Raw genomic sequence first — 21005 nt, 5'->3', positions numbered from 1 at the left:
ATACGTATAATGCAGGCTGTTGTGTATCACATGAATGACACCACCATGTAGACAGAGTATTGCACACAGACAACGACAACGAATGAATGGATGGAATTCTGTTAGCGCCACACGATACGTATAATGCAGGCTGTTGTGTATCACATGAATGACACCACCATGTAGACAGAGTATTGCACACAGACAACGACAACGAACTGAATGGATGGAATTCTGTTAGCGCCACACGATACGTATAATGCAGGCTGTTGTGTATCACATGAATGACACCACCATGTAGACAGAGTATTGCACACAGACAACGACAACGAACTGAATGGATGGAATTCTGTTAGCGCCACACGATACGTATAATGCAGGCTGTTGTGTATCACATGAATGACACCACCATGTAGACAGAGTATTGCACACAGACAACGACAACGAACTGAATGGATGGAATTCTGTTAGCGCCACACGATACGTATAATGCAGGCTGTTGTGTATCACATGAATGACACCACCATGTAGACAGAGTATTGCACACAGACAACGACAACGAACTGAATGGATGGAATTCTGTTAGCGCCACGCGATACGTATAATGCAGGCTGTTGTGTATCACATGAATGACACCACCATGTAGACAGAGTATTGCACACAGACAACGACAACGAACTGAATGGATGGAATTCTGTTAGCGCCACACGATACGTATAATGCAGGCTGTTGTGTATCACATGAATGACACCACCATGTAGACAGAGTATTGCACACAGACAACGACAACGAACTGAATGGATGGAATTCTGTTAGCGCCACACGATACGTATAATGCAGGCTGTTGTGTATCACATGAATGACACCACCATGTAGACAGAGTATTGCACACAGACAACGACAACGAATGAATGGATGGAATTCTGTTAGCGCCACGATACGTATAATGCAGGCTGTTGTGTATCACATGAATGACACCACCATGTAGACAGAGTATTGCACACAGACAACGACAACGAATGAATGGATGGAATTCTGTTAGCGCCACACGATACGTATAATGCAGGCTGTTGTGTATCACATGAATGACACCACCATGAATATTTACACCGCCATGCGGTATTCAGTAATTGTATATAATTTGACTGCATACATAAGCGCTCGGCGACAAAGCGTTGTTTGGATGCCTTTATCAACCAACCCCTGACGTTGTCATAAAGCGATACCAGATTGCGGAGACGGTAAACACCAATAGGCGAGTGTTTTGCATGAATTACGCCCCCGGCGCCGCCGCGTCACACGATCGTGCTGAACTCTGAGTAAAATTCCAAAAATGGTAAAAGTTTTTTTACCATTCCTTAATACTGAATCTTACAGTGCCAATTGAATTTAAATAATGTGGTACCCACACGGAACGAAAGATTCCTATCATTGTTATCCATTTATATACTGTGTATACAGTGTCCCACGAAAAGGTTTAAACTTTTGATTTTATATTACTTGCCCGAATATGCACCGAAAATTTTCAAACTCTACACAGCTAACAAAGTAGACTTTAAAAATATTCTGTTAAAATTAAAGCTCCGTAACAATTGTAGAAAGAAATGATGACATATTGAAAACTTTACCATTTTGCTTCCTATAAATATGCATTTCTTCAATTACCTGATTTGATTTGATTGCAACGATTGGGAATAGGTGTGAACAGGTTTTAAATGAACAAGTTGATTTTGAATGGACCTCATTTTGCGGTTCCAGAAATGGATCAAGCAATCTTCCGATAAGATGGTGGTCCTCCTCATTTCGCAAATCCTGTCAAGCGATTACTAAATGACTACCTTCATGGCCGTTGGATTGATGGTGAGAGTAATGTTTTAGATAGGCCACTCCGATCCCTAGATTTAACTGTGTGTGATTTCTTTCTATGTGGTTACTTAAAGGAACAAGTTTATACTCGTACCTTCAATAATGATGAGGGATTAAAACAATCAATTGAAGAGGAACTTCTCCGGATACCGCAGAATTCCTTTGTAAGAGTTTACGATTCATTTGTTAAGCGCTGTTATCAGTGTGTCGCTGTGGTTGGATTACAGTTCGAATAATTATTGACTGTAATTGTAGGTTTTTCAATAGACTATGTTCTTATTTTCTGATTGAAATGCATTATTGCCCGGGAATATGACCATTAATTATTAATTTTACAAAACCACAAATACTATTTTTAAATGCGTGGCAATGGACCGCTCCTTAAAAGAAGATTGAGCCTAATAATTTCACATTCACACCACATAATAATTTCTTTTCACTGGAACAGAACATTTCCAAAAATCACTAGAAATTGGTCGGAGGATTGATACAAGCATACAGAAATCGATAAAATATTAAAATTAGGAGCTTCACCAGTAGATACAGTAACCTTGTGAGAAAATCGAGAAGCTAATAAAAACATACATAAATCAATAATATTCCAAATTAGAAGTAGCTTCACGCGTACATACATAACCTAGAAAGAATACCACGAACAAAGTGACTATTTACATTTCGATGCATGGGTACGAATACCGAGAGAAGAAGACCAGAACTTGAGGGATGGCTCAAGAAGTACATACAGAAACAGAGATAATACCAGGATTAGATGGAAACCTTGATATATACGTACAAATATCGAGAGAAGAAGACCAGAACTTGAGGGATGGCTCAAGAAGTACATACAGAAACAGAGATAATACCAGGATTAGATGGAAACCTTGATATATACGTACAAATACCGAGAGAAGAAGACCAGAACTTGAGGGATGGCTCAAGAAGTACATACAGAAACAGAGATAATACCAGGATTAGATGGAAAACCTTGATATATACGTACAAATATCGAGAGAAGAAGACCAGAACTTGAGGGATGGCTCAAGAAGTACATACAGAAACAGAGATAATACCAGGATTAGATGGAAACCTTGATATATACGTACAAATATCGAGAGAAGAAGACCAGAACTTGAGGGATGGCTCAAGAAGTACATACAGAAACAGAGATAATACCAGGATTAGATGGAAACCTTGATATATACGTACAAATATCGAGAGAAGAAGACCTGAACTTGAGGGATGGCTCAAGAAGTACATACAGAAACAGAGATAATACCAGGATTAGATGGAAACCTTGATATATACGTACAAATATCGAGAGAAGAAGACCTGAACTTGAGGGATGGCTCAAGAAGTACATACAGAAACAGAGATAATACCAGGATTAGATGGAAACCTTGATATATACGTACAAATATCGAGAGAAGAAGACCTGAACTTGAGGGATGGCTCAAGAAGTACATACAGAAACAGAGATAATACCAGGATTAGATGGAAACCTTGATATATACGTACAAATATCGAGAGAAGAAGACCAGAACTTGAGGGATGGCTCAAGAAGTACATACAGAAACAGAGATAATACCAGGATTAGATGGAAACCTTGATATATACGTACAAATACCGAGAGAAGAAGACCTGAACTTCAGGGATGGCTCAAGAAGTACATACAGAAACAGAGATAATACCAGGATTAGATGGAAACCTTGATATATACGTACAAATATCGAGAGAAGACTGGAAGTTGGCGACTTGCGTACAGGAAACGAGAGAATAATACAGGAATGAAACAAGTAGGTTTGATGCAAGCATATAGAAATCGAGAAAATGCCAAGAGTTGGAGGAAAAGATCGGTGCATTTGTACAAAAACTGTGAGAAAAAATGAGAAATTAATAGTAGACTCGATATATGGAAACGGAAACAGGGAAACGGCCAAGAGTAAACAAAAACCCCGAGTAGATGCACCCTGCCAAGGACCAAGAGAATAATGCCACTAGGCCTGGCAAGTACGTGGGCTGAACCGCTCATATTTAAGACTAAACGTAAACAAAATGTTGTTCTGTGCTGCTCCTGTGCGTCAAAGAGCTTTTGTTTCTGTCATAATGTAAACAAAACAAACGCCGCAATAATGCTGCCTCAGTGTGCCTCTCAACTTTAATTAACATGTAATTTTTCGTCCCCTAATATGCCTTTAACGTACGCTTCAAAAATATTATCTTTACTTTATCAACGAATAAAGCAAAGTGAGCCAAAACAGATTATATTGGAAGAATTTAAACCTGCATTTTCTTACTAAAATGTATGTTTTATTTATTTAAATTATGCAATTTCATTTCCCAATTAAGCATACAATTTTTATTTTCTTGATAATATTACACATGAAAAATTAAATCATTCTGAAACAGCAAAAAGTATATATATTTTATTATACTAGCATTAATCCGCGTTTTTTTGCGCGATTTCCCGTTGAATTAAGAGGACGTTGTAGGCATGTATTTTTTAAATGGAATACCAAACATCCAGAGAGAAGTGTTTGATCATTAGATCTACCCGTACTTCTTATCTCCTGAGAATAATTTAAATTTAATTTAAAAGAGCAGTACCTACTTCGGCGGTCTAAAATCGAAATTTTTTACAAAAACCAGTGCTGTAACTTGACATTTACTGAAATGCTTCAACCGTTTCGGTAAAACTTAAAACAATTATATGATAGTGTAGAAGAATCAACCCTAAGGTTGGAGACGGAATCTTTCAAAGAGAAAGTTTATGACGCAATATGACGAAGCCCTATGATAACTTTGAAATGTAAAGGCATATTTGAACTTTCCAAAATCTCCATATACTGTAATTTTAAACTATTGTGAACAAATAAGTTGAGTTTAGGGAAGGAAAATAAATTTAGATTCTAGTTTGTTTTTACGTTAATACGAGAATTTTCTCATTTACTATTTTATGGCGAGTTCTAGGAACTCATAGCGTTCCTATCCCGCTAAATGCCGCTTCGTCCCAATTATTCAACCGATTGGAAGTAGCAAATGAGGGAAGAGCCACTCTGCAACCAGCGCACAATAATCTGAGAGAAAATGGAAAGATGGATAATTTGGAGGGGTACTTGAGCCAAATAAAATTATGATTGGAGGAAAGAGATGAACGAAGACCTAAGTACAGTTAGTTGAAGGCGACGAAGCCAGGAGTGGAAAGAGGAATAGAGGACCAATTGGGGGTAGTAGAAGAGAAAAAATCGGAAGATGTAGAATTTTAGGGTTTTTATACCAAAGAAGATGGATATAGAAGCAAGAAATCAAGAACAGAAGACAATGAAGGAGGGAGGAACCGCAATTTCCCTAGGGTTTGTGGAGCAGAGGAAACAAGAAGAGAGCATGATTTTCAGGGTCTATATACTGAGAAACTTAGAAATTCTGGTACATGCAAAGGTTAAGACAATATTAGAAATTGTAAAGGATAATGGACATGAATTATTGCTGCAATGTAAACTTTTATTTATCTTTGTGTAATCAACTGCATATTTTTATGTATCAAAACGGGGTAGCATTAAATAATCTGTGGCGTTGAGCACTTTGAATAAGAGCCTATACAAACAGTGCTATTGGAGATTCTTTGGTGTTAGAGTTAAAGTTATTTTGAGTCTATTCACGTCTACTGGCAACATGCATACCGACGTTACGTAATGGTTAATATTTAAAACAATAATTTGTATTCTTTTATAATCGGAAGTTTCAAAAACGCGATTTTCATCTTAGCTCCAATATATAGGATTTAATTTTCAATCCTTTAAGACCAATTAACCTTGAATGAGACCTAAAGAATACATCAGAATCTAGATCACGAACTTTAATCATTTAATCATTCGTTGACTAGTGACCATCAATATAGCGAAATAGATTAAGTAAGACCTTACACGGTTCTTTTAGCTAAGAGTTTTTAAATCAGTTAGTAATCAATGAAACAATTAATTTTAATCTAAGCAATAAATCTTTACGAAAACATTTAAAATGATTCTCACCCGCCCAGCCCTCCCCCCATAGCAATTTCTTTGTTTTATTGTGAATTCCAGGGCCTCCACCACTTTTTCTATGCTTACCATGGCATCTTTTGAAGAACATTTTATGTGTTCTACCCTTTGTATTTTCCCACGGTTGGTTAAAGTAACAATGTGTTTTGAAATAAGACTTTACAGAGTTTTTTAGACTTACCTATAACAAATCAATTAAGGTATTTTGCAATAGTATATGATTTTACAGTGGATTTATGTTATTCTTATCTAAGTGTATGGTATTTAACGTGCAAAAATTGAAGGATTTTTCAACCAGTTACTTCTCTATTAATGGAAACGTAAGTAATTAAATACATGACAGAAAAACGTTCGCAGATCTTCAATATTTTCGAAATACTACTTCCTGGGGTTATTTTTTCTGAATCGTGGATCACAATTGGCTGAGCGTTAGCGAAGGGGTGGGAAAAAAGTATATTTTTGTCCGCTCAAAGTGACATGTAGACTTGAAATTATGCTCGAACCTTCATTTCTATATAAGGAACATCGAGATTTATGATGGGGGTTGCCACTCCATGGAATTTGATTGAAGGTTAACAAATGGTGTTATGGGTAAATACGATGGCAAAGAGAATAACTATATTTGTACAGAAACTGAGTGCAATCATATGATATTTTAACATGTAACCTAATATCACAGCCTAATGAAATGAGCTATAAACTTGAGTTTGCATGCAGCCTCATCGAAGGCTGTCACGGGACATGTAGTGTGATATAGCCTACTTTTACATCGTTTTAATTTCAAGAACACAAGACATCAATCATTTATGAATGGATCATGGTTTAGTACTCGTACACATGCATTGTTACCATTAATTCAACAATTCGTCTTCGTCATCAGCCTATTTATAAATTTCCATTCCCATCTAGCACATCATTCGAATAAATTATGCATAAGAGTTATGTGTACATCATCAATATTTAAGTACAGTGATAACTGTATAATACATTTACTGTATGCTACCTCAAAACTTACTCAATTTTCAATCACTCCAAAGTCATCAACAAACAACATTAAGACATAGGAATTTCACAACCGAATTGAATATAGCACTTGATTGATCAAGGCGAGCCAGTCCACACCACAGCCTTTGATCCCAGTCGACGGCCCGGATGAACAAATCGCCATCCAGTGATAACGTTATCAATTAGTAATTAAAACTGTTGTAACTTTGCCAAGTTGCTCAAAACAAACTTTGTATTTCATTTCTGTTCACTTCTACCGAATATCACTAGCGAATTAAATATTTTCCCGTTAGAAACGTATTTGCGACAAAGTTATCACATCATCCATCAAAATTCTAAAACTAGTTCATTCAATATTAAAATGTGGTTTTCCAAGATATTTTTCTGAATATTTTAAATCTGTCTCTCATGTAGGTGTAAGGAGCACTCGCCCTGGCTCGTACCTTTTTAGAATTCCTCAGCACAGGGCTGCAGTGTTTGATAAGTCCTACTATCACATCATCCATCAAAATTCTAAAACTAGTTCATACAATATTAAAATGTGGATTTCCAAGATATTTTTCTGAATATTTTAAATCTGTCTCTCATGTAGGTGTAAGAAGCACTTGCTCTGGCTCGTACCTTTTTAGAATTCCTCAGCACAGGGCTGCAGTGTTTGATAAGTCCTACTATCACATCATCCATCAAAATTCTAAAACTAGTTCATTCAATATTAAAATGTGGATTTCCAAGATATTTTTCTGAATATTTTAAATCTGTCTCTCATGTAGGTGTAAGGAGCACTCGCCCTGGCTCGTACCTTTTTAGAATTCCTCAGCACAGGACTACAGTGTTTGATAAGTCCTACTATCACATCATCCATCAAAATTCTAAAACTAGTTCATTTAATATTAAAATGTGGTTTTCCAAGATATTTTTCTGAATATTTTAACTCTGTCTTTTATGTAGGTGTAAGAAGCACTCGCCCTGGCTCGTACCTTTTTAGAATTCCTCAGCACAGGGCTGCAGTGTTTGATAAGTCCTACTATCACATCATCCATCAAAATTCTAAAACTAGTTCATTTAATATTAAAATGTGGTTTTCCAAGATATTTTTCTGAATATTTTAACTCTGTCTTTTATGTAGGTGTAAGAAGCACTCGCTCTGGCTCGTACCTTTTTAGAATTCCTCAGCACAGGGCTGCAGTGTTTGATAAGTCCTACTATCACATCATCCATCAAAATTCTAAAACTAGTTCATTCAATATTAAAATGTGGTTTTCCAAGATATTTTTCTGAATATTTTAACTCTGTCTTTTATGTAGGTGTAAGAAGCACTCGCTCTGGCTCGTACCTTTTTAGAATTCCTCAGCACAGGACTGCAGTGTTTGATAAGTCCTACTATCACATCATCCATCAAAATTCTAAAACTAGTTCATTTAATATTAAAATGTGGATTTCCAAGATATTTTTCTGAATATTTTAAATCTGTCTCTCATGTAGGTGTAAGGAACACTCGCCCTGGCTCGTACCTTTTTAGAATTCCTCAGCACAGGGCTGCAGTGTTTGATAAGTCCTACTATCACATCATCCATCAAAATTCTAAAACTAGTTCATACAATATTAAAATGTGGGTTTCCAAGATATTTTTCTGAATATTTTACTCTGTCTTTTATGTAGGTGTAAGAAGCACTCGCTCTGGCTCGTATCTTTTTAGAATGCCTCAGCACAGGGCTACAGTGTTTGATAAGTCCTTTCATGTAATGGATTGTAGGTTGTGGAATGCCCTTCCACAAACAATTATTTCCATCAATAGCCGTTCTCGGTTTAAGGCTAAACTGAAAGATATGTATCTAAGGCGGTTGGCCGAGGCAGGTCCGTTCTGAGATGCTGTGGGCGTGACACAGGCAGAGGGATGAATGTGAGATTGTGTGTGATAAAAGTTAGGACTTATTAGCAACAACTAGTTATAATAACTACTTCAGTTTTATTTCAATATTAAAAGTATAACTGTATTCTATGTTTTAAGAATTACAGTAGTTCATTTTTTAATTTGTTACATTTCGTTTTTACATATTAAAGTGTTATATTAATTTTTCCACATTGTTTGTATGTAATTATTTCTTTTTTTTTTAAAGGTAATATTTAATTCATTTTTCAAATTGTACATTGTCGCAGGTTAAGTGTAAGAAAGGGCCATGCGGCCCTAAATTTACCCGTATAAATAAAGAATTTTTCATTTCATTTTTTTATTTTCTATCACAAATAACACAGCAACGCTACATCTGCATTAACTATTACATCAAGTTCTAAAACAGCGCGTCTAACTGTACTATTTGATCAGATATTGGTAATAAACACATTTAAAAACGGGACGTTATAGTGTTGAAGGGTACTTTTGGTACAAATCTAATCTGATTACACGGATAGCAAAAATGTAAATCCGAAAGAAAATTAAATTGTTTTGCCACAAGCTATTTTCTACTTTAGGTAGTGCTATTATGTTTCCATATTATTACAACCCTAAACTGTGAATATATAATGAATATTAACAAATTCCTCCCTCAAACCGTTCAAACGGTAGTCACAACACTGCAATAGTTTCAATTTCAAGTCATCTTCTGGTGTCAATAAGTATTTGACAACAAGGGAAGATTGTACACCGTTGTAGTTTAGAATTTACAGAGCCAACACAAAATACAACAAATAATTGTGTTTCGTTATTTATTCGTTGTGTTATTCGCTGTCTGTTAAAATCGCTTTGAATACTTATTGACACCAGAAGATGCCTTACTAGAAGTTGAAACTTCAGCAGCGGTACGACTACTGTTGGGACAGTTAGATGGAGGTATGTTTAAATATTAATTAAGGGGTGCCTAAACACGATTTTGTTGCAGAGACAGTCAACTAGAGAGCAGAAACTCCTTTATGGGTCCCCTGCAGTTTTTCAGCCCACTCACTCAAAGCACTACAAAGTACCACTGTTTAACGTCTCTCATTTGCAACATTTAAAAACAGCTGTGTTTGAGCGGTATAATGAATACTCCTTTATTGTTACACTTCAGAACCCTCTGGATATGCCTTCTTGATGAGGAAAACAGGGTATTCGACGGGATCGGCGACGAAACCTCGGAATTCGCGGTAATGTAAGCAAAGTGCTGTATATTTAACCAGATTAAGGGTTGGGTGGGGGACGGGGTCTGGTACAAAGGTGTCTTTGACGTTCCCTGGCATTCAGCCACCGCTGTTGAGTCATGGTTACTTTTAAGTTTAAAGAAATCTTTTCATGTCCAAAGTTGAGCGAAAGTAATGCTGAGCAATGAAAAATGCATACAGAGGCGTCTTTGCTAACATTCTTGGTGCGTGCATTGGAAATTGTTGACGATATTAGAAAAACTATAGACATATTTAACAGCGGTATAGGAATTTCTATTCTGTTCGTTAGCATTTTCAAAGAGATGTAAAAGACTCCCAAAGTAATGTATAAATTCTACAATTTGTGACAGATTCTGTTATCACAGTTTCAAAGAAGATAACAATGAAATCAAGAAATTACTCATTGTAAATGCCAACAGCAGAAGTACCGGGATTTAAATTTAATTTTCGTATATTACTACATGGATGAGAAATTATGGGGCAAAGAAGCATGGACTGGCAGCAAGGTAGCGACATGAAAATATTTACGGGCAATATTACGTCAATAATTAAAAGATACAGAATAAGAAACAAATCAACAAAAGTAAAGATCTGAAGAATCAGTGTTGAAAAATAATAAGGAGTTACCGAGATAGTTTCAATTTTAGATAGAAGAAGGAGCAGGCCATAGGTTCCGAAAAACGAAAATAGAAGAGGAGGTGCACTGAGAAAGATCAAGGAATGGTTAATTGAAATCGAAGAAGGTAGGCTTGAAGAGGTGAATAGAAACCTGTCTGAATGATGTGGCGAAGAGAAAATGTAATGATCACAAATTTTGAGGGGTCTCTGAGCCAAAGAAAAGGATGAAGGAAGAAAAAAGGTAAAGGAACAAAATTTGGTTAAGTTAGTTGAAGGTGACGAAGCTAGGAGTAGAGGGAGTAACAGAGGACTAGTTGAAGGTTATAGATGAGAGAAAATTAGAAGATGTAGGATTTTAGGGCTCTACGTACCAAAGAAGATAGAAGCAAGAAATCGAGAACTTTGGACTCCTTGTTGAAGACAATGAAGAGGAAAGAAATCCAATTTTCCTAAGGTTTGTGGAGGAGAGGAAACATGAAAAGACCGTGATTTTTAGAGGTCTATATACTAGAAGTTCAAAAACATACAAAGGGTAAGCATATATTAGAAATTTCAAAGGATAATGGGCATCTCTTGATACACTATAATGATGTATTTAAATTATCTTTCTGTAGTCAAAGGCTGATTTTTTGTTTCGAAGCGGGATTTTTGCAACTTATTAATGCAGATTAATCTTCGTATTTTTATTCAATCGTAACCATTAAAACGATTACATTGCAACAACTCATAAGAGTTTATGGAACTGTATTCATTTCCCTCTGTGTCACGAGTTTTGAAGCTGTCACTAGTTTATTGGTAACTAAAACAAAGATAATTTATTATTTTGTCTCAAAAATATATCAGATAAATGAATTATTTATCCGATTTACATTCTCTTCGCCATTAATTATTTCCGAATTAATGAGAGTTGGCAATAATATTGAACGGAATTGTACTAATGAAATAGTCAATCACTAAATTTACGAGTTGGTCATGTGACTCAAGCCTGGTGTTATTTTTAGCCAATGATTAACTGGTAGAATATTGAGAGTTTATAAACAAGCATAAAACAGTTTGAACTGTCAAACTTGAAATAGAATCCAGAAATGTTTCGAGTGTTTACATTCTAGGCATGTTTTCAGGCAAAGTTGTTTAAGTTTTGTTGGGTTTCCAGAGTAGAATTTCCTTAATACACTTAATATACCTTTAATATCAATGCCTCGCAATATTTTAGCAGGGATCTCAATTAAGGTTAGATGAAACTCATTAATTCTTTTAATAACAAACCATAAAGTTGATACAAAGTACATGTTAATATTTCCAAAACCTCACACTACTTTAACCCTAGAAAAGCATCGTTCATCTTTCCCAAAGATCAATATGGGTTTCTTGGAATTAACCATGTCCAAACTTGGTCATTATAGGGTTTATGTCATGTTTTATTAATTAATTAAAATTAACGGAACTAGAAACAGTTCAATAAAAAAAACCGAAAAATGCAAATTTTCAAAAACACCCGAAACGCTTTACATTCATAGACGTACCCAGTTAACGACTAATAAAAGAGTCATCAGTAAGAGATAGTTATTGTTTCCCAAAGCTAAATGAATGCATTAAAATTTGATCTGTACAATGATTACATTTCTATATTCATCTGAAGGAAAACAATTCAAAATGTACTCTAGATATTATACCTCATGCCCGACAATATGTGCCCATTTTCCTTGAAGAAATTTGTTTGCAAATGTATGAAATGTACACAATGGAGAAAATACGTATTTACTCATCTTTAGTAGAGCTACATAACATTTTTACACTTGATTACCAAAAGTATAAAATTCTTCGTCGTTACGTGTGTACAGTAGAGCCTTGTACAGAAGTGCCTTTTACAGCATTTGCAGTATTAAATTTGGTTTATTTGTATTCATTGACTCATTCATCAACCTGTTTTATTTTCACGAAAAAACACTAACAAATATCACAATATGAACTATTTTGTTAAGTTTCGATGAATGTATAACGTGGGTGCTGATTCCAACTTACAAGCCTCTCTTTATGAAAGAATTTTTGGATCCATAGCTCAAAAAACAGTTGGTTGCATTTTATTAAAATTATAAATAAATTTGCTTCAATTGTTACAAATCAGATCCAGCTCAGAATCTAACAGCCTCAAAGAGGGAGGGCAATCGATAAAATTGGATGGCGACCAAGTATTCGCAAATAAGCGAACCTTCTTTGTTATTAATGGTTGATAATTTGAAAGGACGATAGGATTTTGAGGATATATTTCCATTGACACAAGAGAAAGAAGGCAGATTCCAATACTGAAAGCGGTGTTCTATTTTTGTAACAAATAACGATGGAAAACGTCCAACAGCCCATCATCGTTTCACACAAAAATCTTCAAAATTCCGTGTAAAACTACTGGCGAAACTTAGAGAAGAACGCCACGTTTTTAGAACGCTACTAGCGAGAGACAGGGCGATGCGGATTATAGAGTTCGGCCTGGTACCGCTCGAGTGCTGTTATCTCTCTGATAAGACGAGGGAGCTACTTATAGACCACTCTACATACGCGCCTGATGCTACTCAGAAACTCTCCACGTCAGATTCTGCGGCTACACGAACATGGCCGCCCAACTACGTATTCCTCGTCGTAAAAGCTTTCACAATAACAACGAACTTGTAGCGTACAAAGTGTGTCTCATAGCTCAGAAAATGTGACGTAATTGTAAATTTAGTTCCGAACCATAACATAGACCTAGACCTACAAGTCGTAGTCGGCTCCTAACGTTTGTTGGTTTGCAAAAGAGGAACGGCTGTTCGAAATTTAATCCAATCAACTACAAATTTATCTGTACCACCGACGGTTTTGTTTCGAAGTTATGAGACCTTGTTTTGAAGCTATGAGATAGAGTCCCTCAACTTAGATCTTACATTTTCCTTCTGGACGTAAAATTCAGTTGTAAGATGGAGAACTATTTATGGTAAAAACGCTGAAGGCCTTTAAAAAGTAAAAATTTTACTCAGTTTAAGGAGTAAATTCCATCGAACGCAAATTGCATATAATGTTATTTTCTGTACAAAAAGTATGGAATTTTTTGTTTGTTTTTTTATTAAGTTTGATGATTTATAAAGAAAGGGTTGTCCAAATACGTTTTAAAATCTTTTAACGTGTTCTGCTGGGCGTGTGTGGAAAGTCTATGAATAATCCCTTAAAACCTGATTTATACGTAATTATAGGTGCTCACAAAACTTATGATGTTGGCTAAAAAAAAATAATTGTTATAAATAAATAAAAATACAAGCCCAGATTTCTCACTGTGAGCCGTTGTTCTAAAGAAACTGGTTCTTTTATCAATTCTGTTATATGCCAATCCACCATCGAAACACACATATACATTTTTCATATATTACGTTTAAAAATGAATAACCTACAAACATATAGTATTTAAATCGTGTTAAATACGGGTATCCATTCTGATGCAATAAGAAAGAGCCCATTTTGTCGACAGTCTTATAATATATGATTACTAAGTGATTTGATATAAGCTACTACGTTAAATTTCATGAAAAACACACATCCTTATATTGTAAACTGACCTAACCATAATATTGTAGGGACAAAATGCGTTTGTGTGCAGATAATAGCATCTAATCAACAGAAGTTAACGTCCAACACAGAAACAAACATAAACAAATTAACTTTTTTCCAAAATTAATATTTTGTAGGCACTTAAAATCATTTATTTAGTCGGGTTTGTGAAACTAATTGTAAATCACTAAATAAAAACTTTTTAATCATTGAAATTTTATTATTGCCATTGAAATGTCTTAAAACTAGCGGAGTTACGTGTTTAAATGCCCTCTTTAAGAAAATAGAATTCTGAGGACCAGTCACCTAAGGATGACTCGTGAATTACATCCAAGGGTTGGACAGGAGCAGGCTGCTTGAAAATAACAAGGACAGAATCTTTCAAGGGTTCCATCCGAGAAGCATTCATCCTCATTGTTGCTTTGAGAAAGCCTCTACAAGAACTTTTCCAATAAGTAAAGACTTTTGCCCTTCACAATAATCGCGCCCTTTGCCGCGTTAATATCTTATTTTATTTTGAAATAAATTGTCAAACTATCCTACTTAACATATAAAGCAAATGTAGGGTGTTTCAGAACCCTTGTCGGTTGTTTTGAAGGAATTTTATTTGAATACAAAATAAATATACTCCTCTATGTAATGTATTTTTGATACAAAATTTCATTTCAAAGTCCACACGGTATTATTTTCAGCCAAGTAATCGTCCACGAATATTAGTATCACAAGGTTTTGACTACAATATTTCAAAGTACTGTTACTAAAATGGTACCAAAATGGCGCTTTAAAACTGCGGAATCAAATATGACAATAACTGGTTAAAAGCAATCAAAACGTGTAACGAACTTCATTACGATTACGTAGTAGATGAAAAGACAATAACTTGACGAACTGTGTTGAGTACTTATTAGAAATTACTTTAAAATAGTTTACGATGTTTTTTTAATGCCAGTTTACACACAATTTTCCCGTAATTCAATCAGTAAATAGTAATTTTTACGTGCATTTATCATTTGGGTAATTTATTGTTTTTCGCGACATCCTTTGCCTTTAATTAAATCTTTTTTTAATACAGATTACGTTCGGCAGACGACAAACGAAGTGCTGCAGGCTTTTATGATATAAAGTACCTTTATTTTAACCTTTTAGCCCCAAGGCTCAATTCTCTAAACAATACTAACACCGAAGTATTCTAAACGGGACAAGTTACACTTAATCTGTTGAATCCAATACCGTACATCCATTCAATTTATATGTTATGTAAAATAACTACTAGTAGACCATCTACGGAATGTAGAGTTTAGCTCCAGTTCACCTTCCTCTTAGTGCAGCGTCTGAAATCTGCGATGGCACAGACCTCCTGGGATTAGGATTATTTTCATTGTTTCTACATCGAAGACACTTATACTACAAAAAAGAGTGTAATCTTAGTGAAAAGGTATTCTCATTTTCTCTTCATATGTACAATTGAATTCAATAACAGGAAGCTGAATTGGAGCTAAACTCAACAATCACATTAAATCTTTCCAACCTTTCCTACCATAGCTACGTTGCTAGTAACTAGTTACTAGAGTTTTCTTTTTGTAAGTACAGAGAATGATTCCTTAATGAATTACGATTCTTTTGTGAATTAATAGTGATAATGTAATTATTATAAATAAGCGAGTATAACAAATAAGAAAAAAATCTAAATTTCCCTTAAGTCCAAGCTGATAAGGTAAACTGAAAAAACGTTGTATTACGTTTAGATATTTATACCCGGGCCAAGCTTGGAACTGTGAACAATTAATTGTGTTTGCGCTCAAAGCTGTTACATGCACGTTTGACAAAACAAAACCTAATTTAAAAACCAATATCCCATGTCCAGCACTAAAACGTACTTTATGATTCTTTGTCGGGATTATTTATTTGCCCGCCATATTGTCGATTAATGCTGACAATATTGTAATTGGTTGCGATAAAAGGAAACAGCTCTGTGTGGATTTCACAACAACGTTCTAACAAACTTGGTTGTATTTACGACCAAAGGTTTACATTGGTTTACACTGGAATATTGCTCGGAAATTGAATCAACGACCTTAACACACATTAGTGTCTTGTACAAATTTGGGTAAATTAATGAACACGGTTTGATTGGTTATCAAGTATTCAACATACATTTACGCGTCAGACCTCAAATGTTTAACGATCCGGTCCGTTAATGAGAGCCATTGCATCACTAGTTGCAACAACAATGTTGGTACAATAGAAGGAGGGAAAATTAAGGTACAATATTGTAAAGTTTGATCAAAATACATTTACAAGACCTTTTTCTTCCTATCTAAAAGTACTTTTCAGAGAAGCACGTTAATCAAATTTATCTCAAGAGCAATCCGATAAGCACTAAGTTGATAATAAACAAGTTTGTAAGCTTGTCATTGCGATAACGTGAATTGCCTGCTTAACGTAACATGATATTAAGTGAGATAACGAAAAATACACAATGTAACGTAACAGTAAGTGTGATAACGTAAAATGCTTAACGTAACACGATTGTTCAGTGATTCGCCAAAGAGGTAACAAATTTAGTAAGTGGACCTTCAAAACATAATGCAGGCAACATAGGACCCTTTCACAGCGCCAAGCGCAATCCTACAGCCAGGCCTAGAACTATCATTTACTACATATACCACTATCCTAGCGAGTTCCGTGATGTTTTCCTGGAGCAACATCACTCAGGAAAACTTTAATTGTCCTTTGCTTTACAGTATAGAATGCTAAAGTAAAAGTGGTTTAACACCAATGGTGTTCTTACGCACGCAAGACTGCTGGAAGATGTTTAATATGTACCAAAGTTCATTATTAAGAATATAAACTAAACAATTTTTAGGTTTTGTACCCTCCATGATGGCGGACCTTCATTCTTCCCGTCGTTGGATGACCGGCCATGTTGTTTGTTGTAAAGTCTGCGATATCTAGATGTGATCAAGTCAAATAAAAAAGTCTTAATAGAAAACCTGGAAATACATGGATGTCTCTTTACGATAAAATTATAAAGGATACTGTACGTAAAACTAAAGGACTGATACTGCTAAAAAAATTTCAAACAGCCCTAATTTACCGAATAAATTTTAGTTCTCCAAAACGTGTTCCATTACGGCCTTTAAAATTGTACAGCACTTGACACACTGATGTTTGTTATCGACCTATCGTAAGTTGTCCTTACAGGTGCGACAATGCTTAAAACCTAAGTGTTCACTACGCTCAGCCAATTTTAGTCACAATATTTTGGCTTTTATTCGGTGCCTACACAGATACAACAAGCGCTACATTGTTCACTAAAACAGGAAAATGTCTCCTTAACGGATCACAACAGAAAGGCACGTGAAGAAGAAACTGAACTTCTTGCCCCTTCAACGTATCCTGGTAATCCTATGACGTCATTAAGGACAACTCCAGACTCGTCAATCTCCTTGAGATGTTCAGGATCTGCCCGAGATCCATTTAGATTATTCTGCTTCAGCTTTAGTTTTATCGGTCCCTCTGATCTTTTCATGTGTACAACTTGAAGAAATTCCGCAAATGATTGTTTCCGTTTATAAAACTTGACATTAACTGTATATGTTATTGTCACAAATATTAGGGGATACCTCCGCTCGCCTCTAAAGTCAACCGGCTCACTATGGTTGTTCAAAATTTGCATAATTAATCACATACATATAGGCTTATCAATATTTTTTTATTTTTAAATTCTGTAAACATTTCGGACAAGAGAATCACAGTTTAAAGTTTGTATTCTATTCAAGTCTTGGATCTGATCTAAAAGCACATAAAGTAACTGGTTTTATTAAATATAATATTGATTTGTTTATATAAGTTATTTATGGATTTAACATTGTATAAATAATTAAAGAAGCTATAAAGTGACGAATAAGTTATTTGCGGAGAAAATAAACGTGAGAAGAAGAAAAAGAATTATTAAACACCTTAAATTGACTTCAAGGCGTTCCATTAATTGTATTATACACACCCCATAACTAAGATTTTGATATGTAGATACATTCAAATTATGCAAAAACACTATGTGAAATACATTTTACATAAAATACGCATGAAGAAGCATCAACACGAATATTAAATGATGATTAAAAATGTAACAAAATAATAGTTTTAGACCACTCGATATAATTCGAAACTCCTAATCACATAAGAAGCATTAGCCAATACAAGTAAACTGTTACTTATTAATAATATAAAAAAATGTAGCATACCGAAAGTAATAAAATGCGATAAAAACATTAATTTTGTTAAAACGTTACATGTATCACACCGACAACACGATTATTCTATTCTACAATGTAGCCTGTATATGAGCTATAAATAAATGTTACTGTTGCGTTTAACTGATTTCTTTAACGTACCTTTTATTAGTAGAAGTTCAGATTTGGTTTAAAATATTTAATATAAGTAGTAACCACCAGTGATTTAAAGATTTAAATTAAATTTTATTTTAGGTTATTAGTTATTAAACTAACCATACAAATACATTTGACTATAATATAAACATTGTACTATTTTATTAATACGTCAAAAATGACTGTAAAAAAATAACTTGATTCGTTCTTCATTTTACGATTGTACACCACCATATAAAAAGTAAGCTGTTAATTGTTAATTATTTATTTATTTAGAGATTAATGTACACTGATGATGGTTGAAAACCGAAACACGTGTATGTCAATAAAAAGATTTTTAAAAGGGTTTATTTAGTAACTTTTCATTACATTTATAATAACATAAAAGTAAGCTGATATTAAGGTGGTCTTTATTAACATTATACCCAATCAGCTGATATTAAGTTTGTCAGTGGACGCTATAACCAATAAGCTGATATTAAGTTGGTCAGTGGACGTTATAACCAATCAGCTGATATTAAGTTGGTCAGTGGACATTATAACCAATCAGCTGATATTAAGTTGGTCAGTGGACGTTATAACCAATCAGCTGATATTAAGTTGGTCAGTGGACGTTATAACCAATCAGCTGATATTAAGCTGGGTAGTGAACGTTAAAACCAATCAGCTGGTATTTAACTTGGTCTATTCATTCAGAATTAACTGCCTTCACAACTTACTAGTAATCAGCTGTTTTAAACTAAATAAAAATACCTAATCTCATAAAACTAACACTGAATCTTTTAAATACCGTGGGGCAGAGCCACCCGATCAGATACGTTGCAATTATATAAAGAGCACATATAGAATGTGCTTTCAATTAATACGAAATTTTTATATAAAAAAATAGTTTTACATATCTGAAAATCGAACAAAAATCAAGTATGTTTTTATTAATAGAGATTCCAATTTTCGTAAAGCAGAATGATGAAAATAGCACAAGAACAACAAAGTATCGTGTTCCATTAATTAAATACAAAACTACATTAATTTTAATTATTATCGCACATTATATTTATTCTCATGTCATTAAAGGCCCTTACTCTTTTTTATTTTTTACAACCCACTTAAGGAATGTAAATATTACTTTTTAAAATAGTAATTTTGGTTTCATGTGTGAAACTAAATATTTCTGTTGCGCAAACAAACCAAAATGGGAAAATCACCCACCTATATAAATCCACAACGTTTTCACTTACTAGCTCCAAAAATATATCGTTTCGACGGAACGATTTAAATATGGAAGCGTAAAATGTAATATGTAGTCTTTCTGTAGAAACGAGGCTACACACAGCTGTTTTTAGGATTGACAGATAATATCGACGTCCACGTGTAGAATACGTTATGTTGTCTGCCTGTCTGGGACACCCCCTCCCCTCACATCTCTCGTCCACAACATCTGATAGCCATCCATCTTCTGCCTCTCTCCATAGCCGTAACGATCTTTCAGGATCCATAGTTAGGGTCTGAAATCTGCCCTAATTTAAATGTTATATTTTCTATTCTTCTCGAACCTAACAACATTTAGGTTACTATACACAATTTTCGAAATAAATTAAATTTTCAAACAGATAAATATATTTCTTTTGGACATTGTATTAGTACTTTTAAATTTTACAACTCCCAGGCTATCTAAAACAAAGAACTGAATCATAAACGTTTATATCGTTCAGTACAAATGTCGAAGAACTGTATATAACATAATAATACTCTTCATACGAGAGAAACATTTTTAATGTTACTTGCAGCAGTTTAAGTGAAGAAAGAACCGTGTGGTCCTGACCACGCCTGACGTCATTTTACAACCATATAAATGGTATATAGGATGGTTCTGTCAGTCACTTTGTATGTTTTCCTCGAAGATACTAGTATTTTATTAACAAATTGATAAATTGGTTCAAAATGACATCATGCCCTTAAACCAGTAGTTAAACAGAATCAGTAACAACAGAATAGTTCATTGAGTTTACAACGTTCCAGGCACCGTTTCAACGGTTCCTGAACACCTAAGGATGCTTAATGACAACTAGGATCGCCCAGCTCTACTTATCCTTATCTACTTAGGTTCTAGAAGCCTCCAACCCTAGAATTCGCATGGATGTGAATTGAACTGGTCTTTGAGACCCATCAATCTCTCTACCACTAGGATAATCGCCAAAATACGATATCGTATATTTACAACTGTTTTTATCAGATATTTAGTGGTCTTCTTCCTCTTATTCCTGATCTATGTCAAAATCCAAACTCTCGGCCTTCAGATCCATCGAAGTTCTTGGCCTCTCAATGCTATTCGGCTTAAAGTCCCGACTTTTAAAAGCTTTTATCTTAAAAACTTTTTGTGGCGTATTTTAGGTCAAGATCTCTA

General features: G+C 34.7%; 1 protein-coding gene across 12 annotated transcripts in view; it reads right to left on the bottom strand.

Moving 5' to 3' along the window:
• LOC124367080 (RNA-binding protein Musashi homolog Rbp6) overlaps positions 1 to 21005 on the bottom strand; it is a 1248673-nt gene that overhangs the window by 1132322 nt on the left and 95346 nt on the right. The gene's annotated exons all lie outside the window — the stretch shown is intronic.

The sequence above is a fragment of the Homalodisca vitripennis genome, chromosome 8 (assembly GCF_021130785.1).
Source record: "Homalodisca vitripennis isolate AUS2020 chromosome 8, UT_GWSS_2.1, whole genome shotgun sequence".
NCBI lineage: Eukaryota > Metazoa > Arthropoda > Insecta > Hemiptera > Cicadellidae > Homalodisca > Homalodisca vitripennis.
Note: the sequence above shows the minus strand (reverse complement) of the source record. Positions and strands in the feature narration are given on the sequence as shown.